This window comes from Elephas maximus, chromosome 12, assembly GCF_024166365.1.
Source record: "Elephas maximus indicus isolate mEleMax1 chromosome 12, mEleMax1 primary haplotype, whole genome shotgun sequence".
In the NCBI taxonomy this organism is placed as follows: Eukaryota; Metazoa; Chordata; class Mammalia; order Proboscidea; family Elephantidae; genus Elephas; species Elephas maximus.
The window spans coordinates 51,401,966-51,411,389 of NC_064830.1; positions in this window are offsets into that span (position 1 = coordinate 51,401,966).

Here is a 9,424-nt window from a genome sequence, read left to right on the forward strand (position 1 = left end):
TCAAAGAACCAGCTTTTGGCTTTGTTAATTCTTTCAATTGTTTTTCTGTTCTCTAATTCATTTCGTTCAGCTCTAATTTTTATCATTTGTTTTCTTCTGGTGCCTGATGGATTCTTTTGTTGCTCAGTTTCTATTTGTTCAAGTTGTAGGGACAGTTCTCTGCTTTTGGCTCTTTCTTCTTTTTGTATGTGTGCATTTATTGATATAAATTGGACTCTGAGCACTGCTTTTGCTGTGTCCCAGAGGTTTTGATAGGAAGTATTTTCATTCTCGTTGCTTTCTATGAATTTCCTTATTCCCTCCTTGATGTCTTCTATAACCCAGTCTTTTTTCAGGAGGGTATTGTTCATTTTCCAAGTATTTGATTTCTTTTCCCTAGTTTTTCTGTTATTGATCTCTAGTTTTATTGCCTTGTGGTCTGAGAAGATGCTTTGTAATATTTCGATGTTTTGGACTCTGCAAAGGTTTGTTTTATGACCTAATATGTGGTCTATTCTAGAGAATGTTCCATGTGCGCTAGAAAAAAAAGTATATTTTGCAGCAGTTGGGTGGAGAGTTCTGTATAAGTCAATGAGGTCAAGTTGGTTGATTGTTGTAATTAGATCTTCCGTGTCCCTGTTGAGCTTCTTACTGGATGTCCTGTCCTTCTCCGAAAGTGGTGTGTTGAAGTCTCCTACTATAATTGTGGAGGTATCTATCTCGCTTTTCAATTCTGTTAAAATTTGATTTATGTATCTTGCAGCCCTGTCATTGGGTGCATAAATATTTAATATGGTTATGTCTTCCTGATCAATTGTCCCTTTTATCATTATATAGTGTCCTTCTTTATCCTTTGTGGTGGATTTAAGTCTAAAGTCTATTTTGTCAGAAATTAATATTGCTACTCCTCTTCTTTTTTGCTTATTGTTTGCTTGATATACTTTTTTCCATCCTTTGAGTTTTAGTTTGTTTGTGTCTCTAAGTCTAAGGTGTGTCTCTTGTAGGCAGCATAGAGATGGATCGTGTTTCTTTATCCAGTCTGTGACTCTCTGTCTCTTTATTGGTGCATTTAGTCCATTTACATTCAGGGTAATTATAGATAAATAAGTTTTTAGTGCTGTCATTTTGATGCCTTTTTATGTGTGTTGTTGACAATTTCATTTTTCCACATACTTTTTTGTGCTGAGGCGTTTTTCTTAGTAAATTGTGAGATCCTCATTTTCATAGTGCTTGACTTTATGTTAGTTGAGTCGTTACGTTTTTCTTGGTTTTTATCTTGAGTTATAGAGTTGTTATACCTTTTTGTGGTTACCTTATTATTTACCCCTATTTTTCTAAGTAAAAACCTAACTTGTATTGTTCTATATCGCCTTGTATCACTCTCCATATGGCAGTTCAATGCCTCCTGTATTTAGTCCCTCTTTTTGATTATTGTGATCTTTTACCTATTGACTTCCATGATTCCCCGTTACGTGTATTTTTTTTTAATTAATCTTAATTTGTTTGTTTTTGTGATTTCCCTATTTGAGTTGATATCAGGACGTTCTGTTTTGTGACCTTGTGTTGTGCTGATATCTGATATTATTGGTTCTCTGACCAAACAATATCCTTTAGTATTTCTTGTAGCTTTGGTTTGGTTTTTGCAAATTCTCTAAACTTGTGTTTGTCTGTAAATATCTTAATTTCGCCTTCATATTTCAGAGAGAGTTTTGCTGGATATATGATCCTTGGCTGGCAGTTTTTCTCCTTCAGTGTTCTGTATATGTCGTCCCTTTCCCTTCTCGCCTGCATGGTTTCTGCTGAGTAGTCAGAACATATTCTTATTGATTCTCCCTTGAAGGAAACCTTTCTTTTCTCCCTGGCTGCTTTTAAAATTTTCTGTTTATCTTTGGTTTTGGTGAGTTTGATGATAATATGTCTTGGTGTTTTTCTTTTTGGATCAATCTTAAATGGGGTTCGATGAGCATCTTGGATAAATATCCTTTCATCTTTCATGATGTCAGGGAAGTTTTCTGTCAGGAGTTCTTCAACTATTTTCTCTGTGTTTTCTGTCCCCCCTCCCTGTTCTGGGACTCCAATCACCCGCAGGTTATCCTTCTTGATAGAGTCCCACATAATTCTTAGGGTTTCTTCATTTTTTTAAATTCTTTTATCTGATTTTTTTTCAGCTATGTTGGTGTTGATTCCCTGGTCCTCCAGATGTCCCAGTCTGCATTCTAATTGCTCGAGTCTGCTCCTCTGACTTCCTAGTGCATTGTCTAATTCTGTTATTGTTAATCTTTTGGATTTCTACATGTTGTCTCTCTATGGATTCTTGCAACTTATTAATTTTTCCACTATGTTCTTGAATAATCTTTTTGAGTTCTTCAACAGTTTTATCGGTGTGTTCCTTGGCGTTTTCTGCAGTTATCCTAATTTCATTTGTGATATCATTAAGCATTCTGTAAATTAGTTTTTTATATTCTGTATCTGATAATTCCAAGATTGTATCTTCATTTGGGAAAGATTTTGATTCTTTTGTTTGGGGGGTTGGAGAAGCTGTCATGGTCTGCTTCTTTAAGTGGTTTGATATGTATTGTTGTCTCCGAGCCATCACTGGGAAACTAGTTTTTCCAGAAAATCCGCTAAAAAAAAAATGCAGTCAGATCCCTATCAGAGTTCTCCCTCTGGCTCAGGCTATTCAGATGTTAATGAAGCCGCCTGGGGAGGGTGGGGGAGGGAACAGAGAGATAGGAGAGTAGCACCTCAGAATATAGCCAGAGTTGCTTGTCTTGCTTGGAATGACTATTATATGTGAGATTCCCGCGGGCGCGTTGCCTATGTGTGCTGGCTGTGTGGAGATTGCCCCCGGGGGGTCTGGCCCGCTGGAGTCACGGTCAGATCCTCCGCTTCCAGCCCCACGCCCAGCGTCAAGGCTCCCCTACTGGGACGATGCACTCTCGACTCCAAAATCAGTCGCTGCCTCCCGGGGACTTCTCGTCCCTCCAGCCGCGTGACCGTGCCGCCTCCGAGAACCAGTTGGGCCTCCTCCCGGGGTTAGTTCAGACGGATGGAGCAGCTCCCCGTACTTGTGCCGTGACCGAGTGTCCCGGCTGGGATGCTGTTCTCCCCGCTCCAATACCAGTCGCTGCCTCCCGGGGACTTCTCCTACCGGCTGCGTCCCACGCCGCCCGCGTGACCCGGCTGGTCCCCTTCCCGGGGTTAGTTCAGGGGGGGTGGAGCAACTCTCCGTGTTTATGCCGTACCTGCGCCCAGTCCAAATCCCTGCGGAACGGTTCCCCGGCTCGGACGCTGCTCTTTCTGCTCCAAGACCAGTCACTGCCTCCCGGGGACTTCTTCTACCGGCTGCGTCCCACGCCGCCCGTGGAACCGGCTGGTCCCCCTCCCGGGGTTAGTTCAGGGGGGTGGAGCAGCTCTCTGTGCTTGTGCCGTACCTGACTGGTACGCTGGCTCCAGGCTCTGGAAACAATCGCTGCTTCCCCGTATTAGTTCGTTCTCCGTCTCTAAATCTGTGTTTGTTGTTCAGGGTTCGTAGATTGTTATGTATGTGATCAATTCACTTGTTTTTCCGTGTCTTTGTTGTAAGAGGGATCCGAGGTAGCGTCTGCTTAGTCCGCCATCTTTGCTCCGCCCCCCACATCTTTGCTTCTTAACACTTGAAAGAGGTCTTTTGCAGCAGATTTGCCTAAAGCAATGTGTTGTTTGATTTCTAGACTGCTGCTGCTATAGGGGAAACCCTGGTGGCGTAGTGGTTAAGTGCTACGGCTGCTAACCAAAGGGTCAGCAGTTCAAATCTACCAGCTGCTCCTTGGAAACTCTATGGGGCAGTTCTACTCTGTCCTATAGGGTCACTATGAGTCAGAATTGACTCGACGGCACTGGGTTTTTTTTTTTTTTTTTTTGGTTTGCTGCTATAGGGTCGCTACGAGTCAGAATCGACTCGACAACACTGGGTTTGGTTTGGTTTGGCTTCCATGGGCATTGATTGTGGATCCAAGTAAAATGAAATCCTTGATAACTTCAATCTTTTCTCCATTTATCATGATGTTGTTCATTGGTTCAGTTGTGAAGATTATTGTTTTCTTTATGTTGAGGTGTAATCCATACTGAAGGCTGTGGTCTTTGATCTTCATCAATAGGTGCTTCCAGTCCTCTTCACTTTAGCAAGCAAGGTTTTGTCATCTGCATATTGCAGGTTGTTAACATGAGTCGTATTCCAATCCTGATGCCATGTTCTTCTTCATATACCCCAGTTTCTCTGATTATTTGCTCAGCATACAGACGGAATAAGTATGGTGAAAGGATACAACTTGACACAAACCTTTCCTTCCTTAAAACCACACAGTATCCCCTTGTTCTATTCAAATGACTACTTCTTGGCCTATGTACAGGTTCCTTATGAGCACAATTAAGTGTTCTGGAATTTTCATTCTTTGCAGTGTTATCCATAATTTGTTATGATCCACACAGTTGAATGCCTTTGCATATTCAATAAAATATAGATAACATGTTTCTGTTATTCTCTGCATTCAGCCATGATCCATCTGACATCAGCAATGATATGCTTTGTTCCACGTCCTCTTCTGAATCTGGCTTGAATTTCTGTCAGTTACCTGTCGATATATTGCTGCAGCTGCTTTTGAGTGATCTTTAGCAAAATCTAACTCGTGGCTAGCAAGTGGCCATCTAAGATGCATCAATTCGTCTTAAACCACCTGGAGCAAAGGAGAATGAAGAACACCAAAGACAAAAGGTAAATATGAGCCCAAGAGACGGAAAGGACCACATAAACCAGATACTACGCCAGCCTGAGACTGGAAGAACTAGATGGTACCCGGCTACAACCAATGACTGCCCTGACAGGGAACACAACAGAGAATGCCTAATGGAGCAGGAGAGCAGTGGGATGTAGACCTCAAATTCTCGTAAAAAGACCAGACTTAATGGTCTGAGACTAGAGGGACCCTAGAGGTCTTGGTCCCCAGACCTTCTGTTAGCCCAAAATTAGAACCCATTCCCAAAGTCAGGTCTTCAGGCAGAGATCGGACTGGACTATAAGACAGAAAATGATGCTGGTGAGGAGTGAACTTCGTGGCTGAAGTAGACACATGAGACTGTGGGAAGCTCCTGTCTGGAGGTGAGATGAGAAGACAGAAGGGAACAGGAACTGGTCGAATGGATATGGGGAATACAGGGTGGAGAGGAGGAGCGTGCTGTCTCATTAGGGGGAGAGCAGCTAGGGGTACCTTGCAAAGTATAAGTTTTTATATGAGAAACTGACTTGATTTGTAAACTTTGATTTAAAGCACAATAAATTTTTTTTAAATGTAACTTGTTTGTGATATTAACAATATTGTTCAGTAATTTCCACATTCTGTTGGATCACTTTTCTCTGGAATGTGTACAAATATGGATCTCTTCCAGTCAGTTGGCCAGGTAGCTGTCTTCCAAATTTCTTACCATAGATGAGTGATAGCTTCCAGCACTGCATCCGTTTGTTGAAACATCTCAATTGGTATTCCATCAATTCCTGGAGGCTTGTTTTTGCCAATGCCTTCCACGCAGCTCAGACCTTTTCCTTCAGTACCATCAGTTCTTGCTCATATGCTACCTCCTGAAATAGCTGAACGTTGACTAACTCTTTGGTACAGTGACTGTGTATTCCTTCCATCTTCTTTTGATGCTTCCTGTGTGGTTCAGTATTTTCGCTGTAGAATCCTTCAATATTGCAACTCAAGGCTTGAATTTTTTCTTCAGTTCTTTCAGCTTGAGAAATGCCGAGCGTGTTCTTCCTTTTTGGTTTTCTATCTCCAGGTCTTTGCACATTTCATTACAATACTTTACTTTGTCTTCTCAAATCACCCTTTGAAATCTTCTGTTCAGTTCTTTTACTTCATCATTTCTTCTGCTTGCTCTAGCTGTGCTATGTTCAAGAGCAACTTTCAGATTCTCTTCTGAAATTCATTTTGGTATTTTCTTTCTTTCCTGTCTTTTTAATGACCATTTGCTTTAGTCATGTATGATGTCTTTGATGTCATTCCACAACTCTTCTGGTCTTCAGTAATTAGTGTTCAGTGTATCAAATCTATTCTTGAGATGGTCTCTAAATTCAGGGAGGATATACTCAAGGTCAAACAACATCATGATACACAGAGAAAAGGTTGAAGTTGCCAAGGATTTTATTTTACTTGGATCCCACAGTCAACACCCATGGAAGCAGCAGTCAAGAAATCAAAGGAGGCATTGCATTGGGCAAATCTGCAAAAGACCTCTTTAAAGTATTTTTAAAAAGCAGAGATGTCACCCTGACTACTAAGGTGTGCCTGACCCAAGCCATGGTGTTTTCAGTCGCCTCATATGCATGTGAAAACTGGACAATGAATAGTGAAGACCGAAGAAGAATTGATGCCTTCGAATTATGGTTTTGGCAAAGAATATTGAATATACCATGAACTTCCAGAAGAACAAACAAATCTGTCTTGGAAGAAGTACAGCCAGAATGCTTCTTAGAAGCAAGGATGGCAAGACGTCGCCTCACATACTTTGGACGTGTTATCTGGAGGGACAAGTCCCTGGAGAAGGACATCATGCTTGTTAAAGTAGAGGTTGAGTGAAAAAGAGGAAGACCCTCAACGAGTTGGATTGATACAGTGCCTGCAACAATGGGCTCAAACATAACAATTGTGAGAATGGCACAGGACCGGGTGCTTTGTTCTGTTGTTCATAGGGTCACTATGATTTGAAACTGACTCAACAGCATCTGACAACAACAAGAACATACTCAAGGTCATACTTGGGCTTTCGTGGACCTGTTCTAATTTTCTTCAAATTCAACCTGAACTTGCATATGAGCAATTGATAGTCTGTAACACAGTTGGCCCTTGGCCTTGTTCTGACTGTTGATAGAGATTTTCCATCATCTTTTTCCACAGATAAAGTTGACTTGATTCCTGTGTATTCCATCTAGCGAGGTCCACGCGTATAGGTGCCATTTGCAGTGGTGAAAAAAAGTATTTGCAAATTCTATCATGGAATATCTGGTGTCATTTCTATCACCAAGGCCATATTTTCCAACTACCAATCCTTCTTTGTTTCCAACTTTCCCATTCCGGTTGCCAGTAATTATCATTGCATCTCGATTGCGTGTTTGATCAATTTCAGACGGCTGAAGTTGATAAAAATCTTCATTTCTTAATCTTTGGGCTTAGTAGTTGGTGCATAAATTTGAATAATAGTCATATTAACTGGTCTTCCTTTCAGGCATATGGATATTATCCTATCACTGACAGCTTGTACTTCAGGAGAGATCTTGAAATGTTCTTTTAGACAATGAACAAGATGCCATTCCTCTTCAATTTTGTCATTCCCAGCATAGAAGACCATATGATTGTCCGATTCAAAGTGGCCAGTAGCAGTCCATTTTAGCCCACTAATGCCTAGGATATCGAGGTTTATGCGTTACATTTCATTTTTGACAACTTCCAATTTTCCAAGAGTCATACTTTGTACATTTCACGTTCCTGTTATTAATGGATGTTTGCAGTTGTTTCTTCTCATTTTGAGTCATTCCACATCAAGAGATGATGGTCCTGAAAGCTTGATTCCATCCACATCATTAAGGTTGACTCTATTTTGAGGAGGCAGCTCTTCCCCAGTCATATTTTGAGGGCCTTCCAACGTGAGGGGTTCATCTTCCAGCACTGTATCAGATAATGATTCATAAGGTTTTCACTGGCCGATTTTTGCAGAAGTATGCTGCCAGGTCCTTCTTCCTAGTCTGTCTTAGTCTGGAAGCTCTGCTAAAACCTATCCACTAAGGGTGACCCTGGTAGTATTTGAAATACCCGTGGCAAAGCTTCCAGTATCACAGCAACACCCAAGTCACCACAGTACGACAAACTGACAGACACGTAGTGAAAATTACCGGTCAGTTATTTTGATGAATAAGTCTCCATTTGGGTTTGTCCGATGCTTTCTTACAATTACATTCACATGTACATATTTTGTAAGACTATCACTGAAGTGATGTTAACTGTAATCACTTGAATAAAGTAGGATCTGCTACTTTGTCCACTGTAGTTTCTTTTTCCTTTTGTAATCAGTAAACACTTTGTAGGGAAGACTTTGAGACTATTCTGCTCCTCATCAAACTTTCACCCACTAGTTTTAGCAACAATTGATGTGTCTTGACTGAATTATCACAATGACAAGTATGAAATAGTGATTTTCTAATGCCATTATTCCAACTACATTCATCAGTTGGTATTTTACTATAAAGATAAGTTCTCTCCTCATTGATAATTTTAATCCGTATGAACTCATGGCTTCCTATTTTATTCAATGGATTATAATCTGTTATTATTTTTGATGTTCAAATTGTCCCCAAGCTAGCCAGCAGGTAACCCTGTAACCATTTGACATGTCCCCAGTATGAACACATCCTTATTTTCTGGCACAGTAAGATCTTCCAGGCTTGCCTTCTACTTTCCCTGCCCAGTCCAGAAGTCAGCCATTTCTGTAAGAGCCCAGGTTTCTTTTAGTGAATGGTGTTTAGAAACTAAGATCTGGGAGCTGGGTGTACTCATGCTAATACAGCTTCACTGCTTCCACTGCCAGTACAAACAGAGTGGGACTAGGTGCATTTATACACATACATGCATATATGCATGTATTCACATGTATATCTGTATTTTGAGAACCATGACAACCACCGACAATTCCAATTTCAAATCAACACTTCAATTTGATACCAAGTGTTACCTATACTTAAAATTACTTTTCAATCAATATAAGTACCTATAATTTTCTGTAAGTGGAACTTTAGTACACTTTTACTACCACCTTCCGCTAGTTCTCTTTTTGTATTTTTAACTATTAATTTTTATTCTAGTTTACTTTTTTCAAAAAAGAGAATACAATGTACAATTATTTGCCAGTTAGTATTTGAATGTGTATTTCACTGAACCTTGATTTACCTCTGTATTTTTTATCTCATGTCTTCTATTTAGATTCTTTTGCTTGAGAATATTATTAACATTTTCCAAGAAAATGCTTGAGCGGTAATCTTTCTGAAAATGCCATCAGATGGCTGGGTTCAAACTCCTTCTCCCTCCTTCCCTTGACACTATTGCTTTGATGCCTCCTTGATCCTGTATGACAGGTGAAAAGTCTGATGCTATGATGGTTAAGATTGTGTGTCAACTTGGCTGGGCCATGATTCTCAGTGTTTTTACATGATCCCTCCCATGATGGAATCTGCTGTGAGTCACCAATCAACTGAAGGAGAGTTTCCTTGGGGGTGTGGGCTGCATCTGAATATAAGCAGACATTCTGGATTTTTGCTCGCTCTGGATCCTACAGCTGCCTCCTATTCATCTGACCTCTGGTTCTTGGGACTTGAGCTATCAGCTTATCTGCCAATCTTGGGATTCATCAATCTTCACAG